This window comes from Zingiber officinale, chromosome 1A (assembly GCF_018446385.1).
Source record: "Zingiber officinale cultivar Zhangliang chromosome 1A, Zo_v1.1, whole genome shotgun sequence".
Lineage (NCBI taxonomy): Eukaryota > Viridiplantae > Streptophyta > Magnoliopsida > Zingiberales > Zingiberaceae > Zingiber > Zingiber officinale.
This window is the reverse complement of record NC_055987.1, coordinates 125,209,305-125,227,293: the sequence shown is the minus strand read 5'-3', so window position 1 is coordinate 125,227,293 and position 17,989 is coordinate 125,209,305.

The window sequence follows — 17,989 nt, the reverse complement described above, 5'->3', positions numbered from 1 at the left end:
GGAGAGGAATATAGCAGAAGATCAAGAGGTCTTAGCGTACAAGGAAAGGTACAACTAATTCTTATTCAGCAGCGCAATTAGTTTAGTTTTCTTCGTATGGATCCTGAACACCAACACAAGAGGCTAGTGATCTTGTGCTTCGATCAAGGTGCACTTTGATCAATCAAGAACTTGCTTGATTGATCAAACACATGTCTGATCGAGCATGTAGGTTGCTAGGAAAGGTTCTGTGCTCATGCAAATTTTTTGTACAGGGGATTTACACAGAACAGAATTCCCAGCGCCAACACTATAATCAACCAATTGATCATAGGATGAGGTTATTAAGGGTATGCCCATATAAAGGACGAGTATAGTCTTGAATCATAAAGAGTTATGAACCCACAACTAGCTGTATCCTGAACCATTGACGGTCACACAAGTATTGGTCTCTCTATTTTTCATTTAAAAAGTCAAATTCAAGTAGTTGAATTTGACAAACAAAGTTTGATGTAATCAAATAGTGAATTGACAACTAAAGTTTGATAAGGTCAAATGTTATCATTAATATGTTTATGATGAGACTCGCATCTTTTTATCTTCCTTGAAAAGATGATGAGACACATATCCCCTCATCTTCCTTGGAGAGATGAAGAAACAATTATCTGCTCATATTCCTTGGAGAGACGATGGACTATAAAGAGAGTAGCCATCCTTGGAGTTATCAAAAGTTTTTCTTCTTTCAAGTTGTTGTCCTCTTTCAAGAAGATAGAGATCTTCCCATTTCTTCCATCAAGAGAAATTCATCTCTTTATCACTTGTTTTTATTCTCCAAGAAGGATTGTTGCCGCCCACTTTTCTTGCATATCTTTGTTGGTGCTGCCCCTTGTTGAGGGCTCTTTTGGAGCCCCTTGTGAAGGGGTGCTTGGGCAGCAATTTCTTCATCCTTGAGGAAGTTTTTATAATCGTCTTGACGAAAAATGATACTTGATCTCTAGTCCAATCAAGAGTTGGAAAGGGATACAGAGGAAGCACAAGTTAAAGACAAAAAAGAAGAGCTATTTGGTTAAACCCGAAATAGTTGAAGTCATCCCCAAACAAAGGTTGTTTGGAAGGTATGTTTTTGCTTGTGTTTTGATTCATTTGTATATTGATGCATTTGTTAATAGTTTTATTTAGACTTTGCTTAAATGATTTGGTATGTTTAAATTAGATAGTTTTACATGTCTAAATAAAATGATTAAATTGATTTTAGATGAATCATTCAAATGATAGTTTATCTTTGTTGTGCTTTAAGGATCTTACTTGAATGGTTAAATTGTAATACATAATTAAATTAAAAATCATGCTCATGTTTGTGTTTTTGAAAAATCTATATGAACACCTCTTTGATTTAATTGTTAAATCATAAAATAAATTTTAAACTTCTGCTACGCATAGGGGGTGTAAAAACGTGATACACAAATTTTGAATTCCATTCCAACAGTGGTATCAAAGTCAGGTTTCATTATTTATCATATGGATTTCTGAAACAAATGTATATATGTTGTTTAATTATTTTTGATCATGTAAGAAAACTAGATCAAAATGGTGATATGATATTACCTATGATCAAAATTATTTTCTTACAAAAATGAATAATTAAGATGATATTTAATTGTTTATGATAATAGTGATTATAAATAAATTGATTTGTCAATTTATTGATAATCCTATGATTAATTAATTAATTATTAATTAATTGGTATAAAATATTTTATATTATGCCTACGATGCAAAAAGGATGATTCAATGGCTCTCACTGATTGCTCGCCCTTAAAATATGATTATGTGATTATGATATATTTGATATATAGTAATATATGTATGTATGTTGTTTTATAACATGGTTGCATGAATCTAGCAAATATATAAAATGTAATGACCCAATTTTCCCTATTTCAAGTTCTAAAAGTCCATAAAAATATTTGGAAATACTTTTAAAATATTCTAGATATTTTTAGGAATTTTTAGAGTATTTTTACGTAATTTTTGGAGGTCATTTAGTAGGTTTATAAAAAGAAAGAAGTTTTGACCAAAAATCGTTGAAGGTGAGACTCGAACCCAAGACCTCCGGCCGAACCGGACTTAACCGAACACAGCCAACCAACTGGGCTACGCGTGTTTTGTTAATTAAGTATGAAGTGAGATGTATTTAAGTTATAATAAGGATCAGAAATAAAACCTAGGTTATAAAGGGTTAATTTCTTTCCCCAAACCCTAACTCTCTTTTTCCTCTTCGTGCGTGCGCGATTTCTGCCAAACGAAGAAACCTCAGCCCTAATTTCCTCCCTCCGACGGCCGGTGAAGGTTTCTCTCCGGTGAACCTCGCGGATCCGTGCTTCTCTCGTCAAGGAGGGACCGTGAGCACAAGAGGAGACCGAGATTTCGAGTTCCACCTGGAACCCTAGCCGCCCCTCCCTCTCGGTTGTAAGTCCAAGAACGCTCTGTAAGTCGCTACTCACCTGCAGTAGGATAGTTCTGGGTTCTTTTCCTTTTGTTTCGAATTTTTTTGTGAAGATTGTGGTTTAGGGCTTACTGCCGTGAGTTGCTAAGGAAGAGGGAAAGGGTTTTTTGAATGGATTAGATTCTAAACTCTGCTTATTCTTGTGTTCCGAATTTGTTCTGTTTTGTTCTGAAGTTTGCTACCATGTTGTTCCCTTTTTGGTTAGGGTTCTGTTTTATTGAAGTTTTAGTAGCATGCGTTCTTGGTTTTCTTTCTTTTAAGTTCTGTAGTAGCAAGAATTAGTATCCTGTTGCTAGATATGGGATTTGATTTTGAAATGAAACAAGCTTTATATAGGTTCTAAGTTTCCAACAGGTTTAGTTTGGTTTGCGTTAGGAAAGGGGCACCAACAGTCCCATCTCCCTGTGGTATTTGTAGTAGTTAAGAATAGCTCCAATTATAGCAGAGAACAACCTCCTTTGTGCATTTCTGCAGACAAGAACAACTCCATTTGGAGCTTAGAACAACCCCCTTTGGAGCTTATTTCAGTCCAAGTTTTCTTTGTGTTCACTGCAGAAACGTACAGCTCTATTAGAGCATAGGATAGCCTTTCTTTTTGATAATTCAGCAAGTTTAATTTTTTTAAAGTTTCAATTCAGCAAGTTGATTTCTTAAGGTTCAATTCAGCAAAATTGATTCCTTTTGTTACAAATTCAGCAGGTTAGTTAATCTAGTTTTGTTCCAACAAGTTTACATAGATTTTAAGCTTCAGCAAGTTTTAGTTTTGGTTGAGCTATGTTTTTGACATGAACAACCTAGCCTTAAGAGAATTCGGCAGATTTTTCTAAGCTAGTATGCAGATTTTTCTAAGCTTTGTATGCAGAATTTTAAGTGCAGATTTCATTGTATTATTAGCTGGACATAAGTAGTTTCCTTTACGGAATTTTAAGTGCATATTTCATTGTGTTATTAGCTGGACATAAGCAGTTTCCTTTACAGAATATTAAGTGCAGATTTGGTTTAGTTCTTTAGCAAATGCAGATTTCATTTATGCTATTAGTAGAGCAAGAGCAGTACTTCTCATTTGCTATTAGAATAACATGAGCAACTATTCTTTTAAAGCATTAAGGTTCTAGATTTCTTTTTGTATACTAGCTTGAGGTGATTAGGTTGTGGCAAAATATAGATTTAAGTTTCTTTGCTACCTCAATATGCATATGGAAAATACCTTAGCAGTATTTTGGGTTTAAGAAAAGTATAAGAAAGATAAAGAAAAGAAAGAAAAAGGTCAAGGCCTTAAGTGGATCCCAAAGTCAAGACTTTAGGGATTTTGGCACACAAGGTGCCTATTAAAATGTCAAGACATTTAAAGAAGAAGTAATAGAAGATAATAAGTATTTTACTTTAAAGAGGCTAGTACCCAACTTCCAAGGTTATCGTTAAACAAATCCAGGTAACCAATTCCAAGGTTTTGGCCCTGGTAAGACCAAGGTCTTTACCCTCATAGGACTTGTGACTAGCTACCACAGTCCCTATTAGGGAGCGCGCATTGGTACTAAGCCTGGGCCCAAGAAAGAAGTTGATTATTATTTTTAAGTATTAAAGTATAAGTTTTTAACCAAGAAGAACTTTATTATTGTTTTGAAGTAATAAAGTATAAGATTTGGAACAAATGAAACAAGTTTCACATATGCTTAGAATTAGTAAGTTTAGTTCTTTTGAATTCCAGCATGCAGTATTAGTTTTGTTTGTTTCCTGATTTGATATTTAGCATGATTAGCTTTATTTTTTTTAGCATGCAGTTTTATCCTGGTATAGCATGATTAGCTATTAGAATTACATGAGTAGATTTCTTAGCTTTTCTTTGCTATTAGTTTGACATAAGCAGTTATGTTTATGCTTTACTTTCGTTTAGAGCATATAATTTCTAGATCTTTCTGTTTACATGCATAATCGTGTTTTTGTGAGTTAGATAGCGCTTACTAAGCAAATTTTGCTTATAGACTGCACTTCCTCTTACTGCAGATAAAGGAAAGGAAAAGATCTAGCAAGGAAGGCGACAAGGTGGTGCGGATGGTGTGTGATGCCAGGACTATGGAAGTCTTGGGGCTAGAAAAGAGTTCTTTTAGTTTTCTTTCTTTATTACTAAGTTTTCCATGTTTTAGTGGACTGTAAACATTTGAGATTGTACTTTATAGTTCATGCCATTGGAGTTTATCTTTGTTTTAGAATGTTATTACTGTGTGGTTGTTTGATAAATGTTCCAGCCGCCTGTGGCTGTGTATATCATGTTATGTATTAATGATTATGGCCACCGGTACAGGGGAGACTTTTCGGTAGGGATTCCTCGTGGTTTTTAATTATACCGGTTAAGTAGAGTTAGTAGTTAAGTAACGGTCACTCTTAGAGAGTAGTAGAGTATTAAGAAGGGTGGTCGTTACATAAAAAACATATCTTCAAACTCATGAGATAAATGTTTAAATTAAAATCCCTCATTTTGAATATGATTCAAAATTTAGATCAAGACATAAAGGAAAAAATAAAAGAATTTATTTTTCATTGCCTTCTATTAATGGTGGTTGCATGATGAACGTTATCTGCGGTTAGTGTTTGAATCATATCTAGGGGTGTAATCGAGTCGAGTTGAGCCAAACTCTTGAATGTTTGAGTTTGGCTCATTTATGATCGAGCCGAGATCGAGCTTTATTTAACAAATATATTCATGGCTCACGAGCTTATTCGAGCTTTTATCGAGCCTAAATGAACTTAATACATATAAATTATAAATTTAAATATTCATTAAAACTAAATTTTATATTTAGAGAAAGTTATAATATTCTTATTAAAATTTATAATTTTATTCTAATAAATAAATTTAATATATTTGTCTATATTTTTCATAAGTAGAGTGTAAAACCTATAAATTCAATATCAAAACTATTATTTTTCATTTAAAAGTTGATTCATGAGCTTACTAATGAACATGTTCATGAGCTAACGAGCTGAGTATTGTAAAGCTTGAGCTTAGTTTGTTTATGTTAATGAGCCTCATTAAACGAGCTCGAACGAGCTTTTATTAAATCAAAATTCGAATAGCTCATGAGCGGCTTGGTTTATTTACACCCCTAATCATATCATTTGGGAGGCCTAGTAGGAAAGTTGTATCTTCCACTGACATAAGTGATGTGGATTGGGTGGAACTCCCATGCCTTCAACTCATATCATTGAGGGAACGCATGACGACCACCCATTTCAATCTAACATTGATGGGCTAGCTTGAGACACAAAGATAATCAACATCATATTATTGGGCCCTTATCAAGTGTGAGGTGAAATACATAGAGGTTGCATATAATGTAATTGAGTTCTACCTTTTGGGAAGTGTGATCAACTGATATCATTTAGGGATCACAATTGGCTAATTGAGTTTTATATACTCACTAAGGAAATATGATTTTCCATTTCTATTAGAGGGTGATGGAAATGTCAAAAATAGTAGGAGGTAATTTAAAATATACAAGTCCACATATTTTATATTATTAATTGTTTAAAATAGTCAATAGTGTTAATTATTTTCATTTCAGTATATTTTCTATATGACATCCCAGAATTGATTATCTGTGATACTACATCAAAATAAATTAACCAGATCTAACTATTCTAACTGGCTAAGAAACTTAAAAATTATTCTAGTTTCTAAAAACATTGCATATACACTAGATAAGACACCTCCAAAGGTGGCTTCTGTCAATGCCACCCCTGATGAGTTAGCAAAGCTTGAAAAATGGTTGGACCATAATCTTCAGATAAAATGTTATATGCTAGCTTCAATGTTAAATGAACTACAAAGACGATTTGAGGAGATAGTGAATGCTAAAGATATTCACAACACTTGTAAGAGTTGTATGGTACACATACTCATTCAGTCAGACACGCGTCTGTCAAGCAGCTCATGATGGTTCATATGCGAGATGGGGCTTCGGTCCATGAACATGGGGTCAAGATGATTGGGCTTATTGAAAAGTTAGTGAACCTTGATTTGATTATTCCACACGAGCTATCAATAAACATCATATTATTGTCTCTTCCCTCCTCATTTGATAATTTTGTGGTCAACTTCAATAAGAATAAGCTAGAGGCTACCCTTGAATAGCTAGTCAACATGCTTGCAAATTATGAAACAACCATGAAAAAGGAAATTTTTGTTTTCCTTATGGGGTTATCTTATAGATCTAAGAAATGCCCCAAGAAAAAGGGAAAGAAGCGTTCTGCCCTATGAAGAAGATCAAACCTAATAAGAAGTTAAGACTCATAAAACCTGATCAGTCAGAATATGTTTGTTTCCACTACAACAACCTTAGATATTGGAGGCACAATTGCAAGGAGTATCTTGCCCAGAAGTATTCTGGCAAAGGTTTGCTCTATATAGAAGTCAATGTCTCTATTAATTTTACTTCTTGGGTATTGGATACCATCTATAGTTCTCATCTTTACAATGATTTGCGAATGATGGCAAGAAATAAAAGACTGAGAGAGGGTGAAACCTTCTTGAGACATGGAAATGGAGTAAGAGTTGATGCGAAAGCTATTGGAGATATTACCTTGATTTTAAGTAAGAATTTTAGATTGTATTTAAGGGATGTTTTATTTGTTCCAAACTTAGTTAAAAATATTGTTTCTATTTCTATGCATATGATTATTCTTGTCTTTTTACAAAAGGTGTTTGCAATATTTACAAGGATGAATATTTAATTAGGATTAGCGAATTAGAAAATGATATCTATAACTTAAAATTAAAAGATATTCTGTAAACAATATCCAAGTGCAATCAACAACAAAGAAAATAAAAGTAAATAGTTCAAATCAGGCACACATATGACATGCTAGAGTGGGTCATATTTTACAAAGTAGGATGACTAAGTTAATAGGTGAGGGATTATTTGATTTATCAGACATAAACTCCCTAGCAACTTGCGAATCTTGTCTAAAAGAAAAAAATGACTAAGACCTCTTTTAAAGGTCAAGTGGAATGTGTTAGGACCTTCGGACGCGGCTAGAGAGGGGGGGTGTGAATAGCCGACCCCAAATTCACGTTTCTTCCTACAATTTTAGTTAATGCAGCGGAAATAGAAGATAGAAACGAAACGGGAGAATATCAAACTTTAAACGTGATGATATAACGAGATTCGGAGATGATACTCCTACTCCTCGGCGTGTCCGTAAGGTGGACGAATCCTATCAATTCGTCGGTGGATGAGACCCCGGAAAACCGGCTAATAAAAACTCCTTCTGGGTGGAGAAACCTCGCCATAATCTCTCTTGCAACAGCAAGATCAGAGTACAAAGATAAAGCAAGATGCCAAGAACAATATGAATGTAAAAACACTAGTTTGCTTGCCTTCTCGTCGACTGGTGATGAAGCAACCACTTCACAGATGCTAACAATAGCAGCAACTGATCAGTTGGAGTCCAGCCGAGGGAAGCTCACACGAAGCTTCAGCAGTGGAGAGCTCAACAAAGCTCAGATTGCAGGAGCAAGAAGAAGTCCACCACCCATCTAGAGGCCCTCCACATCTTGATTTATATGAACCTGCGAAGAAGAAGACACAGACACAAAAATCTAGCCGTTGTGACTCAACGGCTAGACCTGGACCGATCAGGCTCCACCCTGATCGGTCCAGGGCGGATCTGATCGGTCAGGGGACCGATCAGGCCCTAGGCTGATCGGTCCCCAGACCGATCCCAACTCTCACAGAGTGGTTGCAGAGCCCTGATCGGTCTGTGGACCGATCAGGCCATAGGTGGATCGGTCCACCGACCGATCCCTCCTATTCCTTCTCCCAATCTATTTGGTTACTGATCGGTCACCAGACCGATCAGATGACCCACAGTGAGAATCAATGTATCACTGAATTGGTCAGCAGACCGATCCAGATACCTATAGTATCACTGGATCGGTCAGCAGACCGATCCAATTTCCCAGCCTTAAACCCTAAAGCCTTCATGATCTAGAGAACGAGCTACCGATCCCTCTCTGACATAGTCCGGAGAACGAGCTACCGAGCCCTCTCCGACTTCCACGTCCGGTCCAGAGAACGAGCTACCGAGCCCTCTCTGACCTAGTCCAGAGAACGAGCTACCGAGCCCTCTCCGACTTCCACGTCCGGTCCAGAGAACGAGCTACCGAGCCCTCTCTGACCTAGTCCGGAGAACGAGCTACCGAGCCCTCTCCGACTTCCACGTCCGGTCCAGAGAATGAGCTACCGAGCCCTCTCTGACCTAGTCCGGAGAACGAGCTACCGAACCCTCTCCGACTTCCACGTCCGGTCCAGAGAACGAGCTACCAAGCCCTCTCCGACTCCATCCAGTCCAGAGAACGAGCTACCGAGCCCTCTCTGACCTACCATGCCAAGCTTCCATACTTGGACTTTTCCCGTGCCCAGCTCCCTGCTTGGACTTTTCTCGTACCAAGCTCCCTGCTTAGACTTTTCCGTGCCAAGTCTCCATACTTGGACTTTTCCCGTGCCAAGCTCCCTGCTTGGACCTTTCCGTGCCAAGTCTCCATACTTGGACTTTTCCCAAATCAGGTCAACTCAAGTCGGGTCAACCAGGTCAACCTTGACCAAAGGTTGCACCCACAATCCCCCAAGTTCCTATTCATGTCATACATCAAAATATAACTTCTCTATTCTTGTCAAACATCAAAATATACCTCGAGTCAGGTCAACTCGATCGGGTCACCCAGGTTAACCTTGACCTAAGGTTGCACCAACAATCTCCCCCTTTTTGATGTTTGACAAAAACCATAATCAAGTTAGGTTAACCCGATAACCTAACTTAGGTTTTCCAATAGTTCTCCAATGTTCTTCCTTGAACATTCTCTGAACATTCTCCCCAAACTCCAATGTTCTTCCTTGAATATTCTCTGGACATTCTCCCCCTTTTTGACACACATCAAAAGGAGTGAATCAAGGTCAAGAGTTTCTTCCTAATGAAAGTCCCATACCTTTCATTGAAGCCCTTAATTTCCCCCTTGATACTAAAATCAACAATCAACTTAGTGATAATCCCATATCACTCATCCTCAGAAATCTTGACGAGTAAAAACTCCCCCTAAAAGTCAACTCCCCCTTAACCAATAGGTAAAACTCCCCCTAAAGGTCAACTCCTCCTTGACCATTGCACCAACAATGTCTTGGAGAGTTTCAACCCTTTAGAAATCTAAAACACCAATTTCCATAGCTGAAATTTCAGACAACAGTCGAAAATCAGCATTTTGGCACGCTCTGATCGGTCACCAGACCGATCCACACTGCCCTGGATCGGTCCAGTGACTGATCCAGACTTCCCTGGACCGATCAGAATCTTCTCTGATCGGTCCACAATTCTCTGATAAGAATTTCTGATTTTTCTCCCGAAATTCAGAAACCCCTAAAAAATTACAGAAAATTCCAAAAATTGTAAAATTTTGAGGATACATTCATTATCACATATATTATCATGGAAAAATAATTTTCTATGAAAATAACTCCCATTTTTTAATCTTGATACAAAGTTCGAAAGACTTTGAAATAACTCAAGGTTAATCCATCTTTGTATCAACTTGCTCAATGATGAATGCTATCACTAGAAAAGCTTCATCAAGGTTTTTGTTTTTTTTTTAAATCAATTTTGAAATGATCTTAAACCATTCAATTTAGGACCACAATCTTAGGGCTAAATGTACATGACTTGTACACAAGTTTTCCCTATGATCCTCAAATTCGAATTAGGCTCATATAGGTACAAGAACTATGCACCTTGATCCTAACTCATAATCCTAATATCTCACACACATCTAAGGTGTTTCAAACACATCCAAGTCAATTTTGATGTGAGATATGGGTTTAGGTCATCTTGAGCTAAGTTCTCATGCATTTTCTAAACAAAAATTTGATCTCTATATCAAATTGTGTTTCTATCCTTAAATCAAATTAATCATAAATGCAAGAGATGATGACATGACATAAAATAATATCATAAGTGGAAACATGTGCCAATGTCATGATGTCATGTCATCAAGTATGAAACTTAAATAAGGCATGACATATAACTAACCTAAGCATTATCATGACATTTCAAATGATAATAAAATAAATATGATGTCATGACATGACATATGACAAACAATGTATGGCAAATAACATATAAAGGTATAGAAAATACCTAATTCTAGCCTTAGTTGCCATTTTTGATAATTTTCATCATTTTACCATAAATTCTATATTCCTAAGATCACTATGTGCCAATTAGATTGACCTTAAAATCATATACTAAAGATTTTTAGATCACTATGTGCCAATTAGATTGACCCTAGAAAACTCCTCAAATGTGGTTGGCACATCCTAATCACCTTAGGAATAATTTTTAATTTCATTTTCAAGGCTTGATTACACCTTGAAAATTCCTAAAATGCCACCTTTTGCCATGAGTAGGTTAACTACCTATCCAATTAAGGTTGTCACACCCTAAACCATCTAGCGTGAAGGGATCACACTCCTAGGAACCCAATACCTATTTGAGCTCATTGGGTTCACCAAATATTCACTAGGGATGACTTCCCTAGCAACCCTCCTAGGCTTTAAAGCCTTGGTCATTTGGGACTCATTAAGATCAACTCTAGGGGTGACTCCCCTTGTGACCTTGGTGATGGTCTTCTTAGCCCTAGGTCTTGTTCCATAATGGAATGGAACATTATGATAAGCGGGCTTGACCACTTGAGACTTAGGTTTGTGACCCAAACCTCTCATGTCCTTGGGCTTTGATTTTTGACCCTTAGACCCTAGAGTTGACTTCTCCAAATTCTTAAGAGCCTTTTCTAAAATGTCAAGTCTTGACCTCAAGACTTGATTTTCCTTCTTTAATACCTCAAGCTTTAATTTTCCATTTTTCTTTGAGGTATTCCTAGGCATATGTCTAGTTGTTTTGGGATTCCTATCTAGGTTTTCCTTAACCTTAGATGAGTTAACTCTAGGGTTGGCATTTCTAGCATTGTCCTTATCTAGGCTAACATGTTTGGCACCTAAGCACATGTATCGGTTTCTATGGTTATCATGCTTATCATTATTGACAATTGCAATAAAACTACTAGCATGTGTCTTATTAGAATTGCAAGAATGTGCCTTAAAGGATACCTTAGGGTTTGCCTTAGCTCCCCCCATAGATGTGCTTGGTCTCTTGTTCTTGTGAGGTTGCCTCCCCCTTGGACATTGACTCCTATAATGTCCCCTTTGCTTGCATTTGAAGCACACCACGTGCTCCTTGCCCTTGCGTATCGGGACTCCGGCTTCCTTGACTTTTGGTGCCGGTGGAGTCTTCCTAATCCTCTTTGGACATTTACTTTTGTAATGCCCATATTCCCTACACTCAAAGCACATTATATGTAATTTACTTGAAATTAAGTTGCTTGAGTTACTTAGGGTTGAGGATGGATATAAGCTCTCTCCTTCATCCCTTCTGGAGGTAGAGGCTTCTTCTTCTTGCTCCAGTCTTGAAGAAGAACTCTCCTCCTCTTCTTCCTTAGATGTTGAGTAGCCCTCAACTTCTAATTCCATACCTCCATGATGTGAGCTACTTGGCTCACTTGACTCCTCTTCATGACTTGAATTGGAGCTCTCCTCATGGAACTTAGCCAAGTTGTTCCACAACTCCTTGGCATTGATGTATCCACCTATCTTACACAAGATATCATTAGGTAATGAAAATTCAAAGATTTTCGTTACCTCGTCGTTGATTATGGATTGGTGGATTTGTTCCTTCGTCCACTTCTTCTTCTCGAGAGGTTCTCCTTCTTTATCCACCGGAGGAATAAAACCTACTTGTACACAATTCCAATTTACTAGGTTAGTCATAAGAAAATACTTCATTCTAACCTTCCAATACGCGAAGTCGTCGCGATCGTAGAAGGGTGGAATCGTGACGTCTTCTCCAAGTTGATCCATTCTCTAGCTCATGCTCTCCCGGGTGTTAATCCGACGAAGAGCGACCTCGCTTTGATACCACTTGTTAGGACCTTCAGACGCGGCTAGAGAGGGGGGGGGGGTGTGAATAGCCGACCCCAAATTCACGTTTCTTCCTACAATTTTAGTTAGTGCAGCGGAAATAAAAGATAGAAACGAAACGGGAGAATATCAAACCTCAAACGCGATGATATAACGAGGTTCGGAGATGATACTCCTACTCCTCGGCGTGTTCGTAAGGTGGATGAATCCTATTAATCCGTTGGTGGATGAGACCCCGAAAAACCAGCTAATAAAAACTCCTTCTAGGTGGAGAAACCTCGCCACAATCTCTCTTGCAACAGCAAGATCAGAGTACAAAGATAAAGCAAGAAGCCAAGAACAATATGAATGTAAAAACACTAGTTTGCTTGCCTTCTCGTCGACTGGTGATGAAGCAACCACTTCACGGATGCCAACAACAGCAGCAACTGATCAGTTGGAGTCCAGTCGAGGGAAGCTCACACGAAGCTTCAGCAGTGGAGAGCTCAACAAAGCTCAGATCGCAGGAGCAAGAAGAAGTCCTCCACCCATCTAGAGGCCCTCCACATCTTGATTTATATAAACCTGCGAAGAAGAAGACACAGACACAGAAATCTAGCCGTTGTGACTCAACGGCTAGACCTGGACCGATCAGGCTCCACCCTGATCGGTCCAGGGTGGATATGATCGGTCAGGGGACCGATCAGGCCCTAGGCTGATCGGTCCCCAGACCGATCCCAACTCTCACAGAGTGGTTGCAGAGCCCTGATCAGTCTGTGGACCGATCAGGCCATAGGTGGATCGGTCCACCGATCGATCCTTCCTATTCCTTCTCCCAATCTGTTTGGTTACTGATCGATCACCAGACCGATCAGATGACCCACAGTGAGAATCAGTGTATCACTGGATCGGTCAGCAGACCGATCTAATTTCCCAGCTTTAAACCCTAAAGCCTTCATGATCTAGAGAACGAGCTATCGATCCCTCTTTGACATAGTCCGGAGAACGAGCTACCGAGCCCTCTCCGACTTCCACGTCCGGTCCAGAGAACGAGCTACCGAGCCCTCTCTGACCTAGTCCGGAGAACGAGCTACCGAGCCCTCTCTGACTTCCACATCCGGTCCAGAGAATGAGCTACCGAGCCCTCTCTGACCTAGTCCGGAGAACGAGCTACCGAGCCCTCTCCGACTTCCACGTCCGGTCCAGAGAACGAGCTACCGAGCCCTCTCCGACTCCATCCAGTCCAGAGAACGAGCTACCGAGCCCTCTCTGACCTACCATGCCAAGCTTCCATACTTGGACTTTTCCCGTGCCCAACTCCCTACTTGGACTTTTCCCGTGCCAAGCTCCCTGCTTGGACTTTTCCGTGCCAAGTCTCCATACTTGGACTTTTCCCGTGCCAAGCTCCCTGCTTGGACCTTTCCTTGCCAAGTCTCCATACTTGGACTTTTCCCGAATCAGGTCAACTCAAGTCGGGTCAACCAGGTCAACCTTGACTAAAGGTTGCACCCACAATCCCCCAAGTTCCTATTCATGTCATACATCAAAATATAACTTCTCTATTCTTGTCAAACATCAAAATATACCTCGAGTCAGGTCAACTCGAGTCGGGTCACCCAGGTTAACCTTGACCTAAGGTTGCACCAACAGAATGTGCACATAATATGTTGGATTTGATCCATACTGATGTGTGTGACCCGCTAAGTGTTAACACTAAACATAACTTACTGCTTAATTACTTTTACTGATAATTATTCACGGTATGAATACATATATTTGATGAAACACAAGTCTGAATCTTTTAAAAAATTTAAAGAATTCAGAAATAAAATAGAAAAATAATTGGGAAAAATTATTGAGAAACTTTGATCAGATCGAGGTGGAGAATACTTGAGTACTGAGGTTAAGGACTATCTAAAAGAGAATGAGATTCTCTCATAGTAGACTCCTCCCGCAACACCATAACTTAATGGTGTATCGGAACATCGTAATCAAATTCTAATGGACACAGTTCAATCTATGATGGGGTTCACTGATTTATCGCCATCATTTTGGGGCTATGCACTTGAAATTACGATAATGTTGTTGAATAAAGTCCATACAAAAGCAGTAGAAAAGACACCATATGAGACATAGATGGGAAAACTTCCCAAGTATTCATACTTGAAGATGTAGGGATGTCCTGCTTATGTGAAGCTAATAGTGAAAAAGAAACTGGATAGTAGATCCACTTTATGCTATTTTGTGGGATATCCAAATAACTCTGTTGGATATTATTTTTATAATCCCAAGAAAATAGAAGTATTTGTTTCAAAAAATATCACCTTCTTGGAGAAGGAGTTTCTATTAGACAGAAAAGGTAGGATGATAGAACTCAAAGAGATTCGAGATGATTACACAATTGAAATAATAAAACCCACACCTCAACTACTAATAGAATAAGTACACACCTTAAGGAGATCTGATAGGATCTCAAAACTACTTGTGAGGTATGGTCTACTCCTTTAAGGAGGTTATATCTGATATCAACTTGATGTCATGGCTAGAGACCATGAAATCTGAAATGAGCTCCATGCACTCAAACCAAGTTTAGTCAATAGTGGATCCACCTGAAGGAATCATTCCAATAGGATGTAAATGAATTTACAAGAGGAAACTTAGAGTTGATGCAAATGTATTGACCTTCAAAGCTAGGTTGGTGGCAAAAAGATATAATCAAAGACAAGGAATTGACTATGATGAAACCTTTTCTCCAGTTGCAAAAGTTAAGTCCATTTGAATATTATTTTCTATAGTTGCATGGTATGATTATAAAATATGACAGATGAATGTGAAGACGACATACCTTAATGGTGATATTAAGGAAGAGATTTACATAACTCAGCCTAAAGGCTTCACATTTGTGGGAAGTGAACATAAGGTATGTAAACTTCAGAGATCGATTTATGGTCTCAAACAAGCTTCGAGAAGTTGGAACCTCAAATTTGATGATATAATTAAAGAGTTTAATTTTATTAAAAATCTAGAGAAACCATGTATGTTGATGACATTCTACTCATTGAAAATGATACAGGAATGCTTCAGTCAACAAAAGTATGATTAGTCAATAAATTCTCCTTGAAGGATTTGGGTGAAACATCTTATATATTGGGAATACAAATCTATAGAGACAGATCAAAGAAGATGCTGGTGTTGGCCCCTTGTAGGCCGACTAGAGGGGGGGGGGGGGTGAATAGCCCTAAAAGAAAGTTAGCACTTCTCTCATTTTCTGAACTTGGTAAGGAACACACGTTAGTTTAACAATAAATAAAAATATAAAAATAAAGTAAGAGAAACAAAAGAATTTACTTGGTTTGCAATCAGAGAGATTACTAATCCAAGGTAATGGAAGCTCAACTAAAAGATCTCCTTCGGTGAAGGCGGAGTGGCCTCTTACAGCCATTAACGCTCAAACAAAAATAAATAACGAATTCAGAAATGAAAAAACAGTGTGTGTTGTACGAACTAAAAGCACCCGGGCTCAATTTATAGTCTACTGGTCTAAAGTAGCCATTTACAAACATGGTCGATTTCGGGAGCTTGGACTCGGTCCGGGTGCCTCCACTGGTTGCCTTGATCCACTTCGCAACAACTTCGTGATAAGCTCTTTATCTGTACCCGGGTGCTTGGTGTTAGGATGTATACTAAAAGTCTAGCTTTTGGTATACACATTTATCTAGAAATAAGAATCACATTGGTCAAATGTCTACATTTATGATAAATGTAGTTGTTCAATTAATTTATATTGTAGATAACATAGTGTGTGGTGTCACACATAGAGGATCATATTATCAGTACCTTCTAAATTATAAACAATAGCTCACGACCAAGATGGAAAGGAACAAACCATTGGAAGGTCGTAGTGTAATTAGGTATTAGTTTATCTTAACTATATAATTACACTAGTGCACTTAGAGTGTATTGAGTAGGACCATTAGAGGTCGTTTCTTTTTATACTGACTTTATAAAGGAATAAAGACCTCAGTTATTATGGAAGTGTGTGCTCTTAATCCTAATATAATAACAAGCACATATATTTGATATTTATTTCTTTAATTTATCAATGGGTGAGATTTAGTTCGATAAATCAATAAGCCCGATAAGTTGGGAAATGATATCACTTATAGTGTGTGTTGTTGATTATAGAAGGAAACTGTGTCCTAGTAATCTAGGTTGAGAATGTCCCCAAGAGGAGCTCATAAGGATTGTCATGTTAAACTCTGCAGGTGGACTTAGTCCGACATGATGATAAGGTTGAGTGGTACTACTCTTGGACTAAGATATTAATTAAATGAGTTGTCAGTAACTCACTTAATTAGTGGACATTCGACATCTTAAACACAGGGAGACTAACACACTCATAATAAGAAGGAGCCCAAAATGTAATTTGGGATTAGTGCGGTAGTTCAATAATAGTTCTCTAGTGGAATGAATTATTATTGATAAAATTAAGTTGTGTGTTCGGGGCGAACACGAGATGCTTAATTTTATCGGGAGACCAAAACCAATTCCTCCTCTCGGTCCCTATCGTAGCCTCTTAATTATAGAGTACTATACCCACCTATACCCACCTTCTTACCCATCCCATAGGGGCCGGCTAAGCTAGCTTGGAGACCAAGCTAGGGCCGACCAAAGTTTGGTTCATGGGTGCTTCAAGGTGGCCGACCCTAGCTTGGGTTCAAGCTTGGTGTGGCCGGCCCAAATTAAAATAAAAGGATTTTTATTTTTAAAATTTTTCTTATGTGGATAACATGATTTAAAAGAGAGTTTAAAAATTTAAATATTTCCTTTTATAAGATTCTACAAAAGATTAAGAAAAGAACTAAATCTCTTTTCTTATTTGTAGATTAAAAGGTTGATTTTAATTTTGGTAAAAACTTTCCTTTTAACCATGTTCATGATTTAAAAGAAAGTTTAAAATTAATAATTCTCTTTTATTAGTGTCTACAAAAGATTAAGAAAAGATTTGATATCTTTCCTTATTTGTAGATTGAAAGGAGATTTTAATTTTTAGAGATAACTTTCTGAAAATTATCCACATGTTTAAAGAAAGATTTAATTTATAAAATTTCCTTTTTATTAACCAATCATGAAGGGATAAAATTATTGGAGAAATTTTTTATAAAATTTCCGGAAGCAAATAAGGAAGTTTTAATTTGTGTTTAAAATTTTTATTTGCTTGGAGATTGGTGTGGCCGACCATTATAATAATGAGAAGAAAAATTATTTTTAATTAAATAAATTTTTCCTTTTCATGGCAAAAGAATTAAGGAAGTTTTTATTAAAATTTCCTTATTTGCCAAGACCAAGGATTATAAAAGAGGAGGTGGAGGAGCCTTCATGGGTGAACAACCTCTATTCTTTTCCTCCCTCTCTTCCTTGGTTTTGGTGGTCGGCCCTATTTCTCTCCTCTCCTCTTGTTGGCCGAAACCTATCTTCTTGGTGGAGCTCTTGTTTGTGGCCGGAT